The sequence below is a fragment of the Bos grunniens genome, chromosome 14 (assembly GCF_055505025.1).
Source record: "Bos grunniens cultivar Pamir isolate PY7600 chromosome 14, Bosgru_T2T1.0, whole genome shotgun sequence".
Lineage (NCBI taxonomy): Eukaryota > Metazoa > Chordata > Mammalia > Artiodactyla > Bovidae > Bos > Bos grunniens.
Genome location: NC_141178.1, coordinates 76,224,760 through 76,239,210, shown reverse-complemented (window position 1 = coordinate 76,239,210; position 14,451 = coordinate 76,224,760).

The following is a 14,451-nucleotide window of genomic DNA, read 5'->3' as shown; positions in this document are numbered from 1 at the left end:
TTACAATGTTGTTTTAGTTTCTTCTGTCTAAAAACATAAACCAGCTATCAGTTCAGTTCAGTTCAGTCGCTCAGTCGTGTCCGACTCTTTGTGACCCCATGAATCGCAGCACACCAGGCCTCCCTGTCCATCACCAACTCCCGAAGTTCACTCAGACTCATGTTCATCGAGTCAGTGATGCCATCCAGCCATCTCATCCTCTGTCATTCCCTTCTCCTCCTGCCCCTAATCCCTCCCAGCATCAGAGTCTTTTCCAATAAGTCAACTCTTCGCATGAGGTGGCCAAAGTACTGGAGTTTCAGCTTTAGCATCATTCCTTCCAAAGGAATCCCAGGACTGATCTCCTTCAGAATGGACTGGTTGGATCTCCTTGCAGTCCAAGGGACTCTCAAGAGTCTTCTCCAACACCACAGTTCAAAAGCATCAATTCTTCGGTGCTCAGTTTTCTTCACAGTCCAACTCTCACATCCATACATGACTACTGGAAAAACCATAGCCTTATGTATGCATATATCGTCTCCCTCTTGGGCCTCTCTCCTGCCACAACCCCCATCCTTTACGTCATCATAGAACACCAAGCTGAGCTCCCTGCGCTTTACAGCAGCTTCCCATGAGCCATTTCTTTTACGTATGGTTGTATATATACATCAGTGCTAGGCATATATATGTCTATTGTCCCACCCTCTCCTTCCCACCCTGTGTTCACTTTTTATCCTTTAAATTCTCTCAAGTTAAAAATCACGTAATCCCAGGAGTTTACCACCTGCCTTATGAACGGCCCCCCAGCGTCTGTATTTTGACCACACCAAGTCAGGTCCTGTTGTGTGTTCCCATGGCATCCCATAATCTCCCCATGACAACATTCACCATGTATTAGTTACGAATAAGCAGTAAGAGACTTGGCACTATAGCACAGAATTTCGGATTAGAGCTGTTTAAAGTAGGTCAGGATTTAACTAGGGACTCAGTCATGACTGGTGCTACTGAGATTCAAGAAACTCTTGACAGGAGGGTTGGAACTTCATGGGGCTGACCCTCTGAGAGTTCTGGATTATTTATAAAACACATTCGAGCAATGACTGAAGTGGTTCTGCAGTGAAGTGCAATGTCTTCAGCAAGGAAACGTTATTACTTGTAATCCCACATGCAGCAGCTGTGAGAGGCTATTTATACTCTCAGTTTTCTGCCTGCCTCTGTACTACTTATGGCCTGGTTGATTTCCTTACTCCTGGGGATCTCATGAGGACAAGCTTAGAAATATTGCCTTGGCAGAATGTGACTCAAGTGCTTTGTGAAAGTTTAAGGTTGGGCTCAGTTAATAATTGTCTGTATAGTCAAAGCTATGATCTTTCCAGTAGTCATGTGCAGATGTGAGAGTTGGACCATAAAGAAGGCTGAGCATCAGAGAGTTGATGCTTTCAAATGGTGGTCCTGGAGAAGATTCTTGAGAGTCCCTTGACAGCAAGAAGATCAAATCAGTCAATCCTAAAGGAAATCAACGCTGAATATTCATTGGAAGGACTGATGCTGAAGCTCTAATACTTTGGCCACTTGATGTGAAGAGCTGATTCATTGGGAAAAAAACCTGATGCTGGGAAAGATCTAGGGAAGGAGGAGAAGGGTGAGACAGAGGATGAGATGGTTGGATGGCATGTAGCATCATTAGCTCAATGGACATGAGTTTGAGCAAACTCTAGGAGGTAGTCAAGGACAGGGGAGACTGGCATTCTGCAGTCCTGGAAGTCTGGCATGCTGGGGTCACAAAGAGTTGGACATGACTTACTGACTGAACAACAAGAACAGTAATTGTCTGAAAGGCATTGTGGAGTTCTGGAAAGAGAAGTGGATTAAGAGGCAAGAGGTCTTGGCTGTGTCACTGAAAGCCCAGGTGAGCTTGTTCTTGTTTTCCATGTTTGTATCATTAACTGACTTCTCAACTCCTTATCCAGCAGACTAAGCCAGTGTAAGGTAGACAGGAAAGGTATGGCCTTTGCAAAATCCAGCATCTTATTCACTAGTGAAAGTGTGGAGGCCTGCTTTCTTGGTGGGAGAGTCTGAAAAGTCACAGTGCAGAGGAAGGGGTAGATGGAGGGAGACTTAGACCTTTTTTTACAGTCCATCGAGGAGGGCAGGGGATGTATGGTCAGGTGAGAAGGTTACATTTGAGTGTATGTAAGGTGTGATGGAGGAGCTACACCTGCAAAGCTGAGGCAGTATCATGCATAACATCTCTGATAAATAAGAGAAGATAGAGGTGGGTGGGTGGGTGGGGTAGAAATAGAGGGAGTAGAGAGGGTAGAAGTAAGTGAAGAGGTCACAGAAGTGGGACTTTCTAAGAGAAGACCTTGTAGGACACAGAAGAGATCTGGGTTGAGATGAGCAGCCATGGACGGCTTTGCACAGAAGTATAAGGTGATTGGGGGCTTCCCTGGTGGCTCAGTGGTAAAGAATCTGCCTGCCAATGCAGGAGACATGGGTTTGACCCCTAGGTCGGGAAGATCCCCTGGAGGAAGGCATGGCAACCCACTCTAGTATTCTTGCCTGGAGAATTCCATGGACAGAGAAGCCTGGTGGGTTATAGTCCACGGGGTTGCAAAGAGTTGGACACGACTAAAGCGACTGAGCATGCAGGCATGCATAAGATGACTGGAAGAGAAAAGTGAAAATGTTAGTTGAAAGTCTGCTAGTCTTCTGTGTCCATGGAATTCTCCAGGCAAGAATACAGGAGTGAATTGCTGTTTCCTCCTCCAGGAAAGATAATTGGACTTCCTTTTAATTCACTCTGCCCACTGAGTTAACAGCAAATTTTAAGGCAGCCAGGGTAAAGCAGGGAGATGTGTGTTAAAAGACTGTTGTGATTGCCCAAGATGGTAGCTGGCTCTTGACATGGTGGTAATATTGACAAGTGGTGGGTCTCTGGATATACATTGAAAAGATAGCAGCATCTGCCAACAGTGGATGTGGGGACAAAAAAACGTTCAGGAGAGGCCAAAGCCTTTTTGTCTGGAACAAGTGGAGGAAGCAGGGAGTCTTAACTGCTGGGCTGCCAGAGAAGTGCCCGGAAGGAGGTTTAGAGTGCCCTTTTGGGTTGACCGTTTCTTAAGTAACTTAAGTATACCTTCCAGGTACATTTTGCGATGGCCTTCTCTGGGCCCCATCAGCACTTTTATCTAGTTCAATTGACTATAAGTAATAAGGATTTATTCCTGGACTCTGAATGGTCTGTCCTTGATCTATCCTTACGCCAGTACCATGCCGTCTTTATAACTAGCTTTATAGCAAGTTTCCAGAATGGGAAGGGAAAGTTCTCCAACTTTGGTCTTTGTCAAAATTTCTTTGGTTGTTCTGGTGTTTTTTTGTTGTTGTTGTTGCTTTCTTCTGGTGTTTTGTTGTTGTTGTTTTGACTCCTGATTGGTCAGGATCATCCTGGAAGTCCAGCAGCAGTATCCACACTACAGTGACCATGGTTCTGAATGCCAACCAATCTCTAAATACTCCTCTATGGGAAAGCCTCTGTGACTCTTTGCGACCCTGTGTACTATAAAATCCATGGAATTCTCCAGGCCAGAATACTGGAGTGGATAGCCTATCCCTTCTCCAGGGGATCTTCCCAACCCCTGGAGAAGATCCCAGAGGTTCTTCTCTGGGATCCCCTGATCTTGGAGAGAAGACGTGGGGTGAAGACTTGGGCATTGTCTCCTGCATTGCAGGTGTATTCTTTACCAGCTGAGCTACAAGGGAAGCTCAAGAATACTGGAATGGGTAGCCTATCCCTTCTCCAGGGGATCTTCCCAACCCAGGGATCGAACCCAGGTCTCCCACATTGCAGGTGGATTCTTTACCAGCTGAGCTACAGGGGAAGCCCAAGAATACTGGAGTAGGTAGCCTATCCCTTCTCCAGCGGATCTTCCCAACCCAGGAATCGAACCAGGATCAGGATCCTGCATTGCAGGCAGATTCTTTACCAACTGAGCTATCAGGGAAGCCCTCTGATCTCTAATGCCTTCAAAAATAATGCTCTTTGCTTTGTTCAGAGAGTCTGTGATTTGCAAGTATAGCTTTCTTCTGCCTAGAAAGGAATAAACCCAGCATCTTTGTCCCAGCTACTGTGAGTGACAGTCTCTTCCTTCACAACTGGAGGCACTCTGATGGTGGTGGTTTTGATCTTGGGTGGCCTCAGCCTGAAATAGCTTGAAATGGGGCTTGGGTTTCCAGGCAGAGATTGAGCCTGGGTCCTGGCGGTGAGAGCACCAGATCCTAGCCACTAGACCAGTGATTAGAGACAAGGACTTTGGCTCCTCAGCTTTGCAGAAAAGAATTTCCACAAAGATGAAAAGTAGCGAAGCAAGTCAAGTATTTATTGGGAGGAAAAAGAGTACAGTCTGTGTTAATAGACACACACTCAAAGAGAGACACAGACAAGACACGCACAGACTCAAAGAGAGAGTTTTGTTGAGTCTCACTCCCATGGCAGTTTGAATTACTTTTATGGGGCATCTCTTCCAGGTTTCCTTTGGCCAGTCATTTTTACCTGCCTGGTTCACAATCCGTATTTGGTGTATATCAGGATCCTTCCCAGGTGGTGCAAATGGTAAAGAACCTGCCTGCCAATGCAGGAGACCTGAGAGACATGGGTTCGATCCCTGGGTCAGAAGATCCCCTGGAGGAGAGCATGGCAACCCACTCCAGTATTCTTGCCTGGAGAATCCCATGGACAGAGGAGCCTGGTGGGCTACAGAACACAGGGTCATGAAGAGTCAGATACACCTGATGCACACCCATCTCTTTCCAAGATGGATTCTACCAAGAAGACCTGTGAGTACAGCATCCCTTGACATCACTTCCCTTTTGACCTCCAAGGAGGCTTTCTACGCATGTGTGGTTGGGGAGGTCTCCTGACTTTTGCATGTGTGCTAAGTCACTTCAGTTGTGTCCGACTCTTGACCACCTGTGAACTGTAACCCTCCAGGCTCCTCTGTCCATGGGATTCCCCAGGCAAGAATACTGGAGTGAGTTGCCATTTCCTGCTCCATGGGGTCTCCTGACTTGGAGGATGAGAAATATGTGGTCTGCACAGGGCCCAGCCTCCTCCTTTTAGTTGTCCTGCTATTCTTGTCTTGGAGTTTCAGTCGTCAGGGAGTGAATCCCATATCACTTTCCCCTGTGGGGGGTCCATGTACCTCCTGCCTCAGTTTGAACCTTCCTTTAATGGATGTACTCCTTGAGTCACTTTCGTTCCAACCTAATTATCCTCCACCTTCTCTGGGGAAGTGAGTCATCTCAACAGTGATCTGAGCTCGAAAGGGTTTTATTGAGGTTTCCTTGCTGAATTTACTATGCAATCCTTGGATCTGTGAGATCCAAGAAATAAAAATTCTTGTTTAGGAGGTAAAGCTTTTTTTTCGTATTCTCCCACTACTGCTTTTATTTTTCCCTCGCTTTACATACGTTCACTTTTCATTTTTCTATTTATGCATCATCTTGGCCTGTGTGTTTTTGCATTGTCCTTAATTGTCTGGTATACGCTGAATGGTACAAGGACGTGCTTCATAAGTTACAGATGAAGGCATAAGCTCATTAATCCTGTGGTCCATTCTAGCCCTGCTGATTAATGGTTATGAAGCTGAATCCAGTCTTTGTACCCTGACACCGAATTAAATCTTTGAGACAGAGTTTTGGGTGAAATAGAAAAGAATAGCTTTATTCCTTTGCCAGGCAAAGGTGGCCACAGCAGGCAAATGCCTTCAGAGCTGTGTGTCCCAACCTGGGGGGTTTGTGAGGAGTTTTATAGTCCAAGGGGGCGAGGTTGCTGATAAGGGTTGGGTGTGTGCAGCGCCCACTTTCCTTCAATTCAGAGGTCCTCTGTCATCAGGTGATGATGAACAAACTGTGACCTTTTCTGCAAGGAGCATTGCTTCTTATCAAGCAGTTACCATTTCCCGTTTGGTGGGGCTTTCAGTTCTGCATACGCGTGCTCAGTTGTGTCTGACTCTTTGTGACCCCACAGACTGTAGCCTGCCAGGCTCTTTTTGTCCACGAGATTTTTCAGGCAAGAATACTGGAGTGGGTTGCCATCTCCTCCTCCAGTGAATCTTCCCGATCCAGGGATCGAACTCCCATCTCCTGCACTGCAAGTGGGTTCTTTACCAGGAGCGCCACCTGGGATGCAGATACCAATACACGTGATACACATGTGCATATATGACGTCTTTTCATAATTAAGTAAACGAGATTTGGGGGATATCATTATAAAAATTAGACAGGTGAATGAGACCAGGGATTGAACTGGCATCTCGTTCGTCTCCTGCATTGCAGGCAGATTCTTTACCCGTTGAGCCATCAGGATGAAATGGATCTTGCTGCATCTTTTTAGACCTAGACTGATTTGTTGCTGAGGGAGTAGAGAGCATCTGGGGGTTGCCTAGAAAACTTGCTGAAAACGTGTCACAGGGTGCCTCTTTCTGTGAAGATGTCCGTCCCCTTATCACTTTGCAGGTGGTTGCAGGGGCCCTGGCTGCTGGAAAGGGGTCATTCTGCCCTGAAAGCTTCCCTCTGAATGATGTGTCACAAGCCATCTCTCCCCCCTGAGCCCTGACTTCACGGCTTCAAAATGCAGCCCCCCACTGTGCCCTGCCCTTGAATATACTCTCCTGGCTCTTGTTATGGAGAATGGGAGTCATCTGCTAGCATCAGAAAAGAGAATTCAGTCAGTGGAGCTTGATAATAAATGCCTAGGTTACTTCTGCTGAACTCTATTAGAGGCTGCATCCGTCCTGCTGTGCTGGGAGCACTTGGCGGGGCCAGACCGTGAATGTCTCTCTGGCCTAATGCCTCTCCAGGATGCGTGTGTGCGTGTGCCTACTTGCCACCTCACTGTTATATGAAGACGTCCCCTTAGACAAGGTAGTAGAATCAGCAGGTGACACTTGGGGATGGGGCCTCAGTTTCTAGGCAGAATTCAAATAGTTAGTGGGAAGTTGCTGTATAGCACAGGGAGCTCAGCTTGGTGCTCCGTGTTGACCTAGAGGGTCACAGGGATGGGCGGAGGGTGGGAGGTTCAAGAAGGAGGGGATATGTGTATACACACAGCAGACTCATGCCGTTGTACAGCAGAAACTAACACACCATTGTGAAGTCATTATACTTTGGTAAAAAGTAAACTGTTGTGTACATCGTCTTGAAAAGTAAAGTTCTTTTTATCAAGTCTTAGGAAAGCAATATAATAGAGTGGTGAAGAGCAAGGATGGTGAAGTCAGACTGGGTGTGAATTCTAGTTTCATCCTTTACTGGCTGAATGATTTGGGGTAACCACTTAATCTCTGTAAGTCTCAAAGCCCGCTTTTGTGAAATGGTAGTGTCGACTTACAATGATGTGGTGAGAGCCTCGTAAGCTGGTGAAGTCCTTGCTTAGCCCAGTGCCCAACACACCCAAAGCACTCAGTAAGCGTTGGTTCTTCCTGTTATTGTTGATGATGAGCCCTCCCACACTCTGCCCTGCAAGATAGATGGACAGCACAACTCCAGGGGACGCCATCGCATTGAACCCAATGTCGTCAATAAGGATAGTGCTGTGGAGTTGTGCAAGAGGCCGCTGGTTCCTGCTCACCGCCAGCCCAGCCTTTTCACTCTGATGCATTCTCGGGAATGTGCTCCAGAATCGTGTGGAGTCCCCACAGTGCCCTGGGTTTGCAAATCTGCCTCCATTCAGAGCCTTGTCTCAGCCATAGCCCTGCTCTCTGCTGCCCCTGCTGGTCTTTTCTGCCACCTGCACTGGGCACCTTCTTGATTAATTAGCTGGGACTGCACTGGTGATCTTGCCAATTCAGTCTCCGGAGTCAGGGCCCTAAGCGAAAAGCGTAGGAACCCAAAGGACGTGAAGAAAAGGTTTCTCTAATTCTGTAGCAAACGTGACATTTATATGTCACTTTGATCTGACCAATTATAGCTTCATACTAGAACCCCTAAGTGACAGAGTAGACAGTGCCTTTCAATTTTCCACGTGGAAGACAAGAGATTCTAGCTTCAGAAAATAGTTTCTTATATTGACCTATATATGCCAAAGACATGAAGTCCAAGTTGTCTCATCGATGGGATCTAAGAATGCCACGAGGGAAATAGTGTTGCGAGGGTTCTTTTTCCTTTTAGCTTTTTAAAATTAAACTTTTTATTTTATATTGGAGTGTAGCTGATGAACACTGTTGTGATAGCTTCAGGTGGACAGCCAAAGGACTCAGCCATGCATATACATGTCTCCATTCTCCCCGAGTCTCCCCTCCCATCCAGGTTCTTAAGAAGGCATGTGTCTATCTGTTCCTCCAGGTCATCAACAGTCGTTCCCGAACCAAAGCAGATGAGCAAAAATTGGGGTTTGGAACCACAGGATGCTGGATTCCCTACAGAATTTGCTTTTTCTGTGTGTGCTTTGGTTTGATGTCATCAGTATGTGGGGTTTGGGAAAAAATGAGGACCAGCCACAGATCACTTGCCATTGGGTCCACTGTAAGCATATGATGAGGAGGCCCTTCATCACCACGTGGGCTCATCTTTCTGAGGATCTGGGAGGACATGCCTCTGTGTCTCAGTGCCAAGTATGAATGGCCCTCAGTCCTGATTGCTTTTACCTGATGATAAGCTTATCATGGACTTCTGTGGACCAGGAACTAGGCTACATCATGTGTGTATGACAGTAAGTACAGACAGACTTTGTCCTCCATGAAGCCTTTGGTCTATGAGAATACAGACACTAAATAGTTAATTACAGATATCGTAACAAATAAAGAATATCACATTTTGACTCGGCTTCCAGGAAATTCAAAGCTAAATTTAGAGTGAGTGTGTAAGTCATTAGTGACTGCATATTTAGCTATAATCATGGTTCCATTTCATATTGCCATTCTGTTTTTGCTTCTTTTTATTTTTCAATTAAGCTGTCTTAAATTTTTCCTGGAACAAAGCAAGTTAGGTATTTAAAAGTGAATGCATACACAGAAACTCAGTGAAAGCCATTCATAGAGAGAGGTTCAAATTCTGCCTGATTTTTGTCCCTTTGGATGGATAAATGAGGGTAGGATACACTATTTCTTCTGCTGAAAGGCAGATGGTGTGAATCTTATGCTTCAGCCAGTGCTGTTGGGTAGTGGCTGGATACTACTCTGGGAGAGAGAACATGTCTGTCCTGTTATCACTAATCACTCAGAACCAAGTACATGCTTGGTCTCTATTAGCTGCTCCATCAATACTGTATTTGTTGAATATTTAGTGCAGCAAGAGTGTTATGTAGGACATTATAATTTAAAAAGTACCTTCTTATCTGTCTCTGCTTTGATTCTATCAGTAGCCCCTGTGAGGTCTGTATTGGTGTAATGCTAGCTGCTGTATCATAGGGACCCCCAAACATATAGTGGCTTAGATACAATAGAAGCTTATTTCTTGTTTGTAAGTATCAGTGCCATGTGGACGCTCCTGGCTGGTAGTTGGCTTTGTCATGTGGAGACTTAAGACCCAGACTCTACCATCCCCTAGGGCCTCAAGATCATCTGCATCAAGCTTGTGGGAAACTAAAAGTGTGAAGACACTTCCTTTAAGCTCTGATCCGGGCATGAACACGCTGCTTCTGCTCCTGCTCTTTTGGGGAGAATTAGTCTCATGATTACACATACATGTGAGGAGAGGCTGGAAAATGAGGGGACAAAATGAACAGTTGCTTTCCAGCAATAGCTCTGCACTGCAGAAGAGTAGGTAAATTATAGTGCATAAGGAATGTCTGAGTAAGTCTAGAAATCCCCAGAGAGGGAGGTGGTTTTCTTATCTTATACCAAAGTGAGAACTAGCAGGGGTTTTATTCTGACACTATACACAACAAGTCAAGGCCAGAATACATAGAGTTGTCTTGTCCCTAGTTACGGAGATCACACCCTATTGTTTATGCAAAAGTCTAAAGAAAATTGATGAGGCTTCCGAGGTGGCTCAGCAGTAAAGCATCTCCCTGTAATGCAGGAGAATGTGCATTATTGAATGTGGGTTCAATTCCTGGGTCAGGAAGAGCCCCTGAGAAGGAAATGGCAACCCACTCCAGTGTTCTTGCCTGGGAAATCCCCATGGACAGAGGAGCCTGGTGGGCTACAGTCCATGGAGTCGCAGAGAGTCAGGCATGACTGAGCGACTATACAGCAAAAAAAAAAAAACAAAAAACGGTGTTGTGGCCTAAAAACGCACGTTCAACTCATTTTTCTGTTTAAGGCAGAATTCCTGGATGTTTTGATTCTCTTCACCTTGGTGTAGAAGATGAAACACCCAATTCAGCTTTCAAGACCATATGCGTGTGTGTGTGCTAAGTCGCTTCAGTCGTGTCTGACTCTGCGACCCCATAGACTGTAGCCCGCCAGGCTCCTCTGTCCATGGGATTCTCCAGGCAAGAATACTGAGTGGGTTGCCATTTCCTCCTCCAGGCAAGACTATATGCTGCTGCTGCCTCTGCTAAGTCGCTTCAGTCGTGTCCGACTTTGTGCGACCCCATAGATGGCAGCCCACCAGGCTCCCCCGTCCCTGGGATTCTCCAGGCAAGAACACTGGAGTGGGTTGCCATTTCCTTCTCCAATGCATGAAAGTGAAAAGTGAAAGTGAAGTCGCTCAGTCGTGTCCGACTCTTAGCTACCCCATGGACTGCAGCCTGGCTCCTCTGTCCATGGGATTTTCCAGGCAAGAGTATTGGAGTGGGGTGCCATCGCCTTCTCCAGGCAAGACTATATGATCCACCCCTAAATACTGGTCAAGCTTTAGTTCTCATTGAGTCCATTCATGCGTCTGAATGCATCAGGTACTTTTCTGCTGTTTTTCTCTATGGATTTCCTCTGCTTGAATTGCCTGCGTCTTCCTCCCCTTCTTCATCTATTGAAATCCTGCACACACATCACTGTCCATCCCAAATGCTACCTTTCCCAAGAAGGCTACTCTGACTTTCCAAGTCAGAAAATCGTTTCCTCTCCTTGTTACTCACCTAGGACTTTGCATAGTGTTCTACTGCTCTGTTACCACTCATAGGATGTGAACGTCATGGGGGCAAGGGACTGTCTTATTAGATGGCCCTTCATACACACTATCTGCTTCCCATTTAGGCTGATTGCGCTGGGCTTTGCTCCATTTGAGATGGTCCAGCTCTGCTCTGTCCTTGTTGGGGCATAGATTGATCAGGTCTCACTGATGGATGGATGGATCTAGTGGATCAGCTGCTTGTCTACATGGACCTTTCCTTCCCATTCATGAGAGGATTTGATGTAATTGTGGGCGAGTGCAGACCCTGTTCTAGCTCGGTGCTCCTGGAACTTTATTGTGCTTACGAATCACAGGGTGATTTGTTAAAATGCAGACTCTGATATAGGAGACTCCAGGATGGGACCCACGATCATGCATTTCTAACAAGCTCCCAGGTGATGCCCAGGACATGTTGTGTTGACAGAATCTTATGTTTTGTCAAGACTTTGCTTCAAAATAATTCAAAAGCTACTCTTTGAATGTGACCCAATCTTTTACTTTTGTGACCATTTGAAATCCCAGTTGCATTATTAGAGATGTACACATCTGGTTAAAAAGAGGAAAATTCAGCCCAGCTGGTTTTGCCCTGCTTATCCGTCTGCAGGGCTCACATAGTAGACTGGCAACAATAACAATGGTTGTAATAATGGGCAGGGTTGACTAATTACTTGTTCCGTAGCTGGCACATTACATATGTTTACTCTCACAGTCCCAACAGCAACCCTCTTGGTTACGAATCCCATTTTCCATAATGGGGAATTGAAGCTTGAGAAAGTTTCTAAGGAACATATAGTAAGTGTCAGAGCTGGGATTTAAATCCATCCATGTCTGATTTCAAAGAACTGAGGGCTTACAACTACTCTCTCCTACCCTGGTCATTCCATCTTTTCTGCAGATGTTTGATTTATTTCGTTTCATACGGTCTCTCCCTCACGTGCACAAGCGTACACACACACAGTGTCACACACACTCATGTGCCCCACCCCCACAACACACAGTCTCAGACAGGTGCTTGCATGCTCTCTCCAGATGCTTGGTGTCAAGGTGGAATAAATATCTGGATAAATAATTCTTCTTTGCCAGATGCCATGCATCTTTCCCTCCCTCCCTGGATGTTTTGATTACAAACTGTGATCCTCTTGGATGGCTCCCTGCAGAGTTTATAGACCTTCCTCACCTTCTCTCATCAAGATTCAGAAACCCATTGGTCATGTTATCCGGAGTTAATTGCCTCATGGCGTGTTTTGCTCCTGCTTGAACATCTCCAAGCATTAAATCACTCCTGGAGTTCCTATTTCATCAGGGATGTTTTCTACCTGGGTTGGTGTCATTCAACATTAAATCATCTCTCCTCTGGAGTAAAGGTTAGTTTTCTCACAATTTAATTTATAGTCCCAAGTAGAAAAGAAGAAAGCACCATGGGGGCTTGCACTACTTGCCTTGCTAATAATCTTCAGGCAGTTATGATTTTAAATTAAGATGCTGATGACAATAAAAATTAAACAAAATAATGTGAGTATTAATAATAAAGTGAAAGTCGCTCAGTCATATCCGACTCTTTGGAATTCTACAGGCCAGAATACTGGAGTGGGTAGCCCTTCCCTTCCCCAGGAGATCTTCCCAACCCAGGGATCGATCCCAAGTCTCCCACATTGCAGGCGGATTCTTTACCAGCTGAGCCACAGGGGAAGCCCAAGAATACTGGAGTGGGTAACCTATCCCTTCTCCAGCGGATCTTCCTGACCCAGGAATTGAGCCGGGGTCTCCTGCACTGCAGGCAGATTCTTTAATAATAAAAACCACAGTAAACTCCTTACACTTTGGTGTATATAGTAATCATTGACAATGCTCTGTTTTATTAATTGTCTAGAGAATTTACTAGATTGTCTAGTAAATTAGAATTTACTAATTGTCCAGAGAAGTTACTAGACAGATATTAAACAGAAAGATGCACAGATGCGAATCTTGAAGCGCTTCAACCTTTAGGTTAGCCTGTTCGGTCTCCACGCCAGATGTGATAAAGCACCACGTTTGGAGGTGACTCATTGCAGAAGCCTGGGTCTGAATTCAAGGTCTATCACTGACTGGCAGGGACAGCTTGGGGATGACATTGTATCTCCCTAAACTCAACTTTCTCATCTCTAAAGGGGGGAAACTGCATAAAATAGATGTAAGATAGAAATACAAAAGATACAGAACACAGTGGCAATAAAAAATGGCAGCCAGTCTGATGGGCAGGTGTCAATCAGACACTCCATCCTCTGCAGCGGATAAGGTGTAACATCGCTTCTCCACTAAACTTAACTCCAACATGTGGGGGAATTTCAGCCTCCCCACAGCGTCTGCTCTGTAGGGTTTCCATGGTTAATACTGTCTCGGGGTGAGTATCTGAATGATTATCTGTCCTTGCAAACCACAGTCTTTGAAATGAGATGTTTGAGTCCTACAGAATTGTTGTCAGTCATCCTTCCTGGGGCCGGGTGAGCATTAGTGAATGTGTGAGCCTGGGAGCGGCCGCATTTAGCACACACACTCCTCCTTCAGGGACCCTCGTCTGCTTCTGAGCGTCGTCTTGTTCTCCGATCACTCTCTCTGCTCCTGATGAATCATTCTACTTGCTTGTTTCCTCAGTGTGCCCAGCCATTTGGTGCCCCATGTAGTTGTTCACACCTGGCAAGCCTGTCTCTCTCTCCCCAGCCCTCTCTGCCGTCTGAAGCTCTGCTCAGCTCCTGACACTCAAATCTGGTATCTTCTCTGTGAAGTTCCTCCTTAGATCTTTCTTTCTAAATGACCCCATTTCCCTTTTGTCATTTCCTTTGCTCTTGGAGGAAATAGCTTAGATACTGAAATTACTGTAGGATCTGGATAATATGCATTGACACAGACTGGAGGATCTACAGTATACAGCTGGGTAGGAGGAAATTTATTGATATGAGGGCATTCTCCTGTGATTCAAGATTTAATGTCCTGGCAAAGACACCTTGGAGCCAATTCTAATCTGTTGGGATGACTTCCTGAGTCTTGGAAACAGTGCTGCCTTAATGAGATGGAGATGTCTTCGCAGAAAAATGAGGAGCAAGTCTGAAGGCTCAGAGAGATGGGAAGGATAGATTGAATTTATTATGTGAAACCAGAGTATACTACTTGATTATGTTCCCTGGGAGGGTAGGCAGGAAACGCCTTGGGTTTAGCCAATAGAGATACACTGCTGGTGGATGGGGCATGGATTCTGAAAAGCTGTATGGCATTTATGAGCCAGGTTTGACAGCAGAAGGTGCCCTTGAGATGGACACGATGAGGTCTAACTAGTAGGAGCCAGGTGTCCACGCTTAACTCCCAGAATCAGGAAGACATCATTACTACTGTATAAGGGGACAGCAAGGCCAGAGGGACCATCAGATGACGTGGACTTACAGGATC